This window comes from Aristolochia californica, unplaced genomic scaffold (genome assembly GCF_029961685.1).
Source record: "Aristolochia californica isolate CCGP_79_NKW_82.1479 unplaced genomic scaffold, dmAriCali1.0.hap1 SCAF_8, whole genome shotgun sequence".
Taxonomy (NCBI): Eukaryota; Viridiplantae; Streptophyta; class Magnoliopsida; order Piperales; family Aristolochiaceae; genus Aristolochia; species Aristolochia californica.
Genome location: NW_027182279.1, coordinates 33,373,550 through 33,383,795, shown reverse-complemented (window position 1 = coordinate 33,383,795; position 10,246 = coordinate 33,373,550).

Sequence of the window (10,246 nt, the reverse complement as noted above, 5' to 3'; positions counted from 1 at the left end):
TTTAAAAAAGCGGAACTAACAATCATAGATATTTGGGAACGTTTTGATCGATTAATGATGTGTAACGGCTATAATTTTAGTTAGAAATGACTTATGATTTGGGAGTCAACACTTAGATAAAAAAGCCTCCCCCCTCTTCCGATGATTGCGAAACCCAAAATATATAAAAAAACTAAAAGAGTATACAATCCTTGAAAAATCTTAGATACTTTTTGGAATTATCTCTCCCATTATTTGTGCATTTCCATTTTGGATGTTCAATTTTTTTTCTCATCCAAACTAGAATTTTCACTCTCCCATTTTTGTCGTAAACAAAAACGATAAAGCATATAGATCACACTACCAAAAAAAAATTTTAGAGCTTTTGTATGCAAAAAAATGTGAAAAAAATAATTAATGTAAGTAAAGAAAACTTTTTCACACACCAAAAATGAACACCAAAATTTTGTTACCAATGTTTGGGAAATTCCACTAGTACAACCCCTAATAGCTTGGTGAAATTATATCAGAAAGAGAATTCTAATTGATCCTAACATCTTTTAAATGTGGTGGATATGCATGCCAGAAACATGTTGAAGAAGCTAATGACCCAATGATCCAAAAATTTCGAGTAGAGAAAATTGAATTCTCAAGTTAACGTGCCCAACAACCAACATTTTGCCTATTTTACAAAAAGCGGACCTAACAATCATAGATCATCGTGAATGATTTGATCGATTAACGATGTGTAACGGCTATAATTTTAGTTTGAAATGCCTGATGGTTTGGTAGTCAACATTTAGAAAAAAATGCCTCCCCCCTCATCCCATGATTGGGAAACCCAAAATATAAAACAAAAAACAAAAAAAGTTTACAATCCTTAAAAAATCGTAGATACTTTTTGGAATTATCTCTATCAGCATTTGTACATTTCCATTTTGGACGTTCAATTTTTTTTCTAATCCAAACTTGAGTTTTCACTCTCCCATTTTTGTCGTAAACAAAAATGATATGGCAAATAGATCACACAACAAAAAGAAAATTTTTGAGTTTATGTATGCAAGAAAAATTGAAAACAATAATAAATGTAAGTGAAGAAAATTTTTTCACGCATTAAAAATGATCACCAAAGTTTTGTCACACATGTTTGGGAAATACCACTAGTACAACCGCTAATAGCTTGGTGGAATTTTATAACAAAGAGATTTCTAATTGATCCTAACATGTTTTAAATATAATGGATAAGCTTGCAAGAAACATGTTGAAGATGCTAATGACCTAATGATGCAAAAATTTCAAAGAGTAGAAAAAGTTGAATTCTCAAGTTAACGTGTGGACCAGAGCCCAACAACCCACTTTTCGCCTATTTTACAAAAAGCGGACCTCACAGTCATAGATCATCATGAATGTTTTGATCGATTAATGATGTGTAACAACTATAATTTTTCTCAGAAATGACTTATGTTTTGGGAGTAAACACTTCGATAAAAATGCCTCCCCCCTCATCCGATGATTACGAAACCCAAAATATATATAAAAAACTAATAGAGTTTACAACCCTTAAAAAAATATAGATAATTTTTGGAATTATCTCTCTCAGCATTTGTGCATTTCATTTTGGATGTTCAAATTTTTTTCTAATCCAATCTTGAGTTTTCACTCTCCCTTTTTTGTCGTAAACAAAAATGATATGGCAAACAGATCACACAACAAAAAGAAAATTTTAGAGTTTATGTATGCAAGAAAAATTGAAAACAATAATAAATGTAAGTGAAGAAAATTTTTTCACGCATTAAAAATGATTACCAAAGTTTTGTCACCCATGTTTGGGAAATGCCACTAGTACAACCGCTAATAGCTTGGTGGAATTTTATAACAAAGAGATTTCTAATTGATCCTAACATGTTTCAAATGTGGTGGATATGCATGCCAGAAACATGTTTAAGATGCTAATGACTTAATGATCCAAAAATTTCTAGAAGAAAAAGTTGAATTCTCAAGTAAACGTGTGGACGAGAGCCCAACAACCCACTTTTTGCCTATTTTACAAAAAGCGGACCTACCAATCATAGATCATCGTGAATGTTTTGATCGATTAATGATGTGTAATGGCTATAGTTTTAGTTAGAAAAGACTTAAGATTTTGGAGTCGACACTTAGATAAAAATACCTCCCCTCTCTTCCGATGATTGAGAAACCCAAAATATATAATAAAAAACTAAAAGAGTTTACAATCCATAAAAAATCACAGATACTTTTCTGAATTATCTCTCTCAGCATTTGTTCATTTCCATTTTGAATGTTCAATTTTTTTTCTAATCTAAACACGAGTTTTCACTCTCCCATTTTTGTCCTAAACAAAAAACGATAAGACAAATTGATTACACAACAAAATGAAAATTTTAGCTTTTCTGTATGCAAAATATTTTAAAAAAAATAATAAGTGTAAGTGAAGAAAAAATTTTCACACACCAAAGTTTTATTACCCACGTTTGGGAAATTCAACTAGTACAACCCCTAATAGCTTGGTGGAATTTTATAAGAAAGAGATTTCTAATTGATCCTCACATATTTTAAATGTGGTGGATATGCATGCTAGAAACATGTTATAGATGCTATTGAACTATTGATGCAAAAATTTCAAGGTGTAGAAAAAGTTGAATTCTCAAGTTAACGTGTGGACTAGAGCCCAACAAACCACTTTTTGCCTATTTTAAAAAAAGCGGACCTAACAATCATAGATATTTGGGAACGTTTTGATCGATTAATGATGTGTAACGGCTATAATTTTAGTTAGAAATGACTTATGGTTTGGGAGTCAACACTTAGATAAAAAAGCCTCCCTCCTCTTTCGATCATTGCGAAACCCAAAATATATAAAAAAACTAAAAGAGTATACAATCCTTGAAAAATCTTAGATACTTTTTGGAATTATCTCTCTCATCATTTGTGCATTTCCATTTTGGATGTTCAATTTTTTTTCTAATCCAAACTTGAGTTTTCACTCTCCCATTTTTGTCGTAAACAAAAATGATAAAGCATATAGATCACACTACCAAAAAAAAAATTTTAGAGCTTTTGTACGCCAAAAAAAGTGAAAAAAATAATAAATGTAAGTAAAGAAAACTTTTTCACGCACCAAAACTGAACACCAAAATTTTGTTACCAATGTTTGGGAAATTCCACTAGTACAACCCCTAATAGCTTGGTGAAATTATATCAGAAAGAGAATTCTAATTGATCCTAACATCTTTTAAATGTGGTGGATATGCATGCCAGAAACATGTTGAAGAAGCTAATGACCCAATGATCCAAAAATTTCGAGTAGAGAAAATTGAATTCTCAAGTTAACGTGCCCAACATCCAACATTTTGCCTATTTTACAAAAAGCGGACCAAACAATCATAGATCATCGTGAATGATTTCATCGATTAACGATGTGTAACGGCTATAATTTTAGTTTGAAATGACTCATGGTTTGGTAGTCAACACTTAGAAAAAAATGCCTCCCCCCTCATCCGATGATTGGGAAACCCAAAATATAAAACAAAAAACAAAAAAATTTTACAATCCTTAAAAAATCGTAGATACTTTTTGGAATTATCTCTGTCAGCATTTCTACATTTCCATTTTGGACGTTCAATTTTTTTTCTAATCCAAACTTGAGTTTTCACTCTCCCATTTTTGTCATAAACAAAAATGATATGGCAAACAGATCACACAACAAAAATAAAATTTTAGTGTTTATGTATCAAGAAAATTTGAAAACAATAATAAATATAAGTGAAGAAAATTTTTTCACGCATTAAAAATGATCACCAAAGTTTTGTCACCCATGTTTGGGAAATGCCACTAGTACAACCGCTAATAGCTTGGTGGAATTTTATAACAAAGAGATTTCTAATTGATCCTAACATGTTTTAAATGTAATGGATAAGCATGCAAGAAACATGTTGAAGAAGCTAATGACCTAATGATGCAAAAATTTCAAAGAGTAGAAAAAGTTGAATTCTCAAGTTAACGTGTGGACCAGAGCCCAACAACCCACTTTTTCCCTATTTTACAAAAAGCGGACCTCACAGTCATAGATCATCATGAATGTTTTGATCGATTAATGATGTGTAACAACTATAATTTTTTTCAGAAATGACTTATGGTTTGGGAGTCAACAATTAGATAAAAATGCCTCCCCCCTCTTTCGATGATTGCGAGACCCAAAATAAAAAAATAAAAATAAAAGAGTTTACAATCCTTAAAAAATCACAGATACTTTTTGGAATTATCTCTCTCAGCATTTGTACATTTCCATTTTGGACGTTCAATTTTTTTTCTAATCCAAACTTGAGTTTTCACTCTCCCATTTTTGTCGTAAACAAAAATGATATGGCTAACAGATCACACAACAAAAATAAAATTTTAGTGTTTATGTATGCAAGAAAATTTGAAAACAATAATAAATATAAGTGAAGAAAATTTTTTCACGCATTAAAAATGATCACCAAAGTTTTGTCACCCATGTTTGGGAAATGCCACTAGTACAACCGCTAATAGCTTGGTGGAATTTTATAACAAAGAGATTTCTAATTGATCCTAACATGTTTTAAATGTAATGGATAAGCATGCAAGAAACATGTTGAAGAAGCTAATGACCTAATGATGCAAAAATTTCAAAGAGTAGAAAAAGTTGAATTCTCAAGTTAACGTGTGGACCAGAGCCCAACAACCCACTTTTTGCCTATTTTACAAAAAGCGGACCTCATAGTCATAGATCATCATGAATGTTTTGATCGATTAATGATGTGTAACAACTATAATTTTTTTCAGAAATGACTTATGGTTTGGGAGTCAACAATTAGATAAAAATGCCTCCCCCCTCTTTCGATGATTGCGAGATCCAAAATAAAAAAATAAAAATAAAAGAGTTTACAATCCTTAAAAAATCACAGATACTTTTTGGAATTATCTCTCTCAGCATTTGTACATTTCCATTTTGGATGTTCAATTTTTTTTCTAATCCAAACTTGAGTTTTCACACTTCCACTTTTTTCGTAAACAAAAACGATAAGGCAAATAGAACACACAACAAAATGAAAATTTAAGAGTTTATGTATGCAAAAAAAATTTTAAAACAGTAATAAATGTAAGTGAAGAAATTTTTTTCACGCACCAAAAATGAACACCAAATTTTTGTTTCCCATGTTTGGGAAATTCCACTAGTACAACCCCTAATAGCTTCGTGGAATTTTATGAGAAAGAGATTTCAAATTGATCCTCACATGTTTTAAATGAGGTGGATATCCATGCCAGAAACAAGTTGAAGATGCTAATGACCTAATGATCCAAAAATTTAAAGGAGTAGAAAAAGTTGAATTTTTAGGTTAACGTGTGGACCAGAGCCCAACAACCCACTTTTTGCCTATTTTACAAAAAGCGGACCTAACAATCATAGATGATCGTGAATGTTTGGATCGCTTAATGATGTGTAATGGCTATAATTTTAGTTAGAAATGACTTATGGTTTGGGAGTCAAGACTTCGATAAAAATGCTTCCCCCCTTTTCCGATGTTTGCAAAACCCAAAGTATATAAAAAACTAAAGGAGTATACAATCCTTGAAAAGTCACAGATACTTGTTGGTATTATCTCTCTCAGAATTTGTGCATTTCCATTTTGGATTTTCACTTTTTTTTCTAATCCAAACTTGAGTTTTCTCTCTCCCATTTTTGTCGTAAACAAAAACGATAAGGCAAATAGATCACACAACAAAATGAAAATTTTAGAGTTTATTTACGCGAAAAAATTTAAAAAAGAAAAATAAATGTAAGTGAAGAAAAAATTTTCACGAACCAAAAATGAACACCAAAGTTTTGTTACCCATGTTTGGGAAATTCCACTAGTACAACTCCTAATAACTTGGTGGAATTTATAAGAAAGAGATTTCTAATTGATACTAACATGTTTTAAATGTGGTGGATATGCATGCCAGAAACATGTTGAAGATGCTAATGGCCTAAGGATCCAAAACTTTCAAGGAGTAGAAAAAGTTGAATTCTCAAGTTAACGTGTGGACCAAAGCCCAACCACCCACTTTTTTCCTATTTTTAAAAAATGGACCTAACAATCATAGATCATCGTGAATGTTTTGATCGATTAATGATGTGTAACGGCTACAATTTTAATTAGAAATTACTTATGGTTTGGGAGTCAACACGTAGATAAAAATGCCTCCCCCATCTTCTTATGATTACGAAACCCAAAATATATAAATAACACTACAAGAGTTTACAATCCTTAAAAAATGACAGATAATTTTTTGAATTATCTCTCTCAGCATTTTTACATTTTAATTTTGGAAGTTCAATTTTTTTTCTAATCCAAACTTGAGTTTTCACTCTCCAATTTTTGTCGTAAACAAATACGATAAGGCAAATAGATCACACAACAAAATGAAAATTTTAGAGTTTATGTATGCAAAAGAAGTGTGAAAACAATAATAAATGTAAGTAAAGAAAATTTTTTCACGCACCAAAAATGAACACCAATGTTTTGTTACCCATGTTTGGGAAATTCCATTAGTACAACTCCTAATAGCCTGGAGGAATTTTATCAGAAAGAGATTTCTAATTGATCCTAACATATTTAAATGTGGTGGATATGCATGCCAGAAACATGTTGAAGATTCTAATGACCTAATGACCCAAAACTTTAAAATGAATTCTCAAGTTAATGTGTGGACCAGAGCCCAACATCCCACTTTTTGCCTATTTTAAAAAAATCGGACCTAACAATCATAGATCATCGTGATTGTTTTGATCGATTAATGATGTGTAACGGCTATAATTTTAGTTAAAAATCACTTATGGTTTGGGAGTCAACACTTAGGTAAAAAAGCCTCCCCCCTCTTCCGATAATTAGGAAAAGCAAAATATATAAAAAAAACTAAAAGAGTTTACAATCCTTAAAAAATCAAAGATACTTTTTGGAATTATCTCTCTCAGTATTTGTGCATTTCCATTTTGGATGTTCATTTTTTTTTCTAATCCAAACTTGACTTTTCACTCTTTCATTTTTGTCGTAAACAAAAACGATAAGACAAATAGATCACACAGCAAAATGAAAATTATAGAGTTTATGTATTGAAAAAAATGTGAAAACATTCATAAATGTAAGTGAAGAAAATTTTTTCATGCTCCAAAAATTAACACAAAATTTTTGTTACCCATGTTTGGGAAATTCCACTAGTACAACCCCTAATAGCTTGGTGGAATTTTATAAGAAAGGGATTTCTAATTGATCCTAACATCTTTTAAATGTGGTGCATATGCATGCCAGAAACATGTTGAAGATGCTAATGACCTAATGATCCAAAACTTTCAAGGAGTTAAAAAAATTGAATTCTCCAGTTAATGTGTGGACCAGAGCCCAACAACCAACTTTTTGCCTATTTTAAAAAAAGTGGACCTAACAATCATAGATCATCGTGAATGTTTTGATCGATTAATGATGTGTAACGGCTATAATTTTATTTAGAAATGAATTATGGTTTGGGAGTCAACACTTATATAAAAATGCCTCCCCCCTCTTCCAATGATTGCGAAACCGAAAATATAATAAAAAAACTAAAAGAGTTTACAATCCTTAAAAAATCACAGAAACTTTTGGGAATTATCTCTGTCAGCATTTGTGCATTTCCATTTTGGATGTTCAATTTTTTTTCTAATCCAAACTTGAGTTTTCAGTCTCCCGTTTTTGTTGTAAACAAAAAAGATACGGAAAATAGATCAGACAACAAAATGAAAATTTTAGAGTTTATGTATGCAAAAAAAATTGAAAACAATAATAAATGTAAGAGAAAAAAAAAATTCACACACCAAAAATGAAAACCAAACTTTTGTTACCCATGTTTGGGAAATTCCACTAGTACAACCCCTAATAGCTTGGTGGAATTTTATAAGAAAGAGATTTCTAATTGGTCCTAACATGTTTTAAATGTGGTGGATATGCATGCCAGAAACATGTTGAAGATGCTAATGACCTAATGATCCAAAACTTTCAAGGAGTAGAAAAAGTTGAATTCTCAAGTTAACGTGTGGACCAGAGCCTAACAACCAACTTTTTGCCTATTTTACAAAAAGCGGACCTAACAATCATAGATCTTCGTGATTGTTTTGATTGATTAATAATGAGTAACGGCTATTATTTTAGTTAGAAATGACTTATGGTTTGGGATTCAACACTTAGATAAAAAGGCCACCCCCTCTTCCGATGATTGCGAAACCCAAAATATATAAAAAAAAATAAAAGAGTTTACAATCCTTAAAAAATCACGGATACTTTTTGGAATTATCTCTCTCAACATTTGCATATTTCCATTTTGGATGTTAAATTTTTTTTCTGATCCAAACATGAGTTTTCACTCTCCCATTTTTGTCGTAAACAAAAAAGATAAGGCAAATAGAACACACAACAAAATAAAAATTTCAGAGTTTATGTATGCAAAAAAATTTAAAACAATAACGAATGTAAGTGAGGAAAATTTTTCCACACACAAAAAATGAACACCAAAGTTTTGTTACCCATGTTTGCGAAATTTCACAAGTACAACCCCTAATAGCTTGGTGGAATTTTATAAGAAAGAGATTTCTAATTGATCCTAACATGTTTTAAATGTGGTGGTGATGTAAGTCAGAAACATGTTGAAGATGCCAATGACCTAATATTCCAAATATTTCAAGGAGTAGAAAAAGTTGAATTCTCAAGTTAATGTGTGGATTAGAGCCCAACAACCCACTTTTTGTCTATTTTACCAAAAGGGGACCTAACAATCATTGATCATCGTGAATGTTTTGATCGATTCATTATGTGTAATGGCTATAATTTTAGTTAGAAATGACTTATGGTTTGGGAGTCAACACATAGATAAAAATGCCTCCCCCCTCTTCCGATGATTGAGAAACCCAAAATAAATAAAAGAACTTAAAGATTTTACAATCCTTAAAAAATCACAGATACATTATGTAATTATCTCTATCAGTATTTGTGCATTTCCATTTTGGATGATGAAATTTTTTTTCTAGTCCAAACTTGAGTTTTCACTCTCCCATTTCTTTCGTAAGCAAAAACGATAAGGCAAATAGATCACACAACAAAATGAAAATTTTAGAGTTTATGTATGCAAAAAAATTTGAAAAAATAATAAATGTAAGTGAAGAAATTTTTTTCACACACCAAAAATGTACACAAGTTTTGTTACCCATGTTTGGGAAATTCCACTAGTACAACCCCTAATAGCTTGGGTGTATTTTATAAGAAAGAGATTTATAATTGGTCCTAACATGTTTTAAATGTGGTGGAAATGCATGCCAGAAACATTTTAAAGATGCTGATGACCTAATGATCCAAAAATTTCAAAGAGTAGAAAAAGTTGAATTCTCAAGTTAACGTGTGGACCACAGCCCTACAACCCACTTTTTCCCTATTTTACAAAAAGCGGACATAACAATCTTTGATCATCGTGAATGTTTTGATCGATTAATGATGTGTAACGGCTATAATTTTAGTTAGAAATGACTTATGGTTTGGGAGTCAACACTTAGAGAAAAATGCCTCCCCCCTCTTTCGATGATAGCGAAACCCAAAATACATAAAAAAATCTAAAAGAGTTTACAATCCTTAAAAAATCACAGATACTTTTTGGAATTATCTCTCTCAGTATATTTACATTTCCATTTTGGAAGTTCAATTTTTTTTCTAATCCAAACTTGAGATTTCACTCTCCCATTTTTGTTGTAAACAAAACCGATAAAGCAAATAGACCACACAACAAAATGAAAATTTTAGAGTTATGTCTGCTAAAAAATGTGAAAACAATAATAAATGTAAGTGAAATTTTTTTTTCACACATAAAAAATAAACACCAAAGTTTTGTTACCCATGTTTGGGAAATTCCACTAGTACAACCGCTAATAGCTTGGTGGAATTTTGTCAGAAAAAGATTTATAATTGATCCTAACATCTTTTAAATGTGGTGGATATGTATGCCAGAAAAATGTTGAAGATGCTCATGACCTAATGATCCAAAAATTTCTAAGAGTTGAAAAAATTGAATTCTCAAGTTAACGTGTGGACCAGAGCCCAACAACCCACTTTTTGCTTATTTTACAAAAAGCAGACCAAACAATCATAGATCATTGTGAATGTTTTGATCGATTAATGACGTGTAAGGGCTATAATTTTAATTAGAAATGACTTATGGTTTGGGAGTGAAC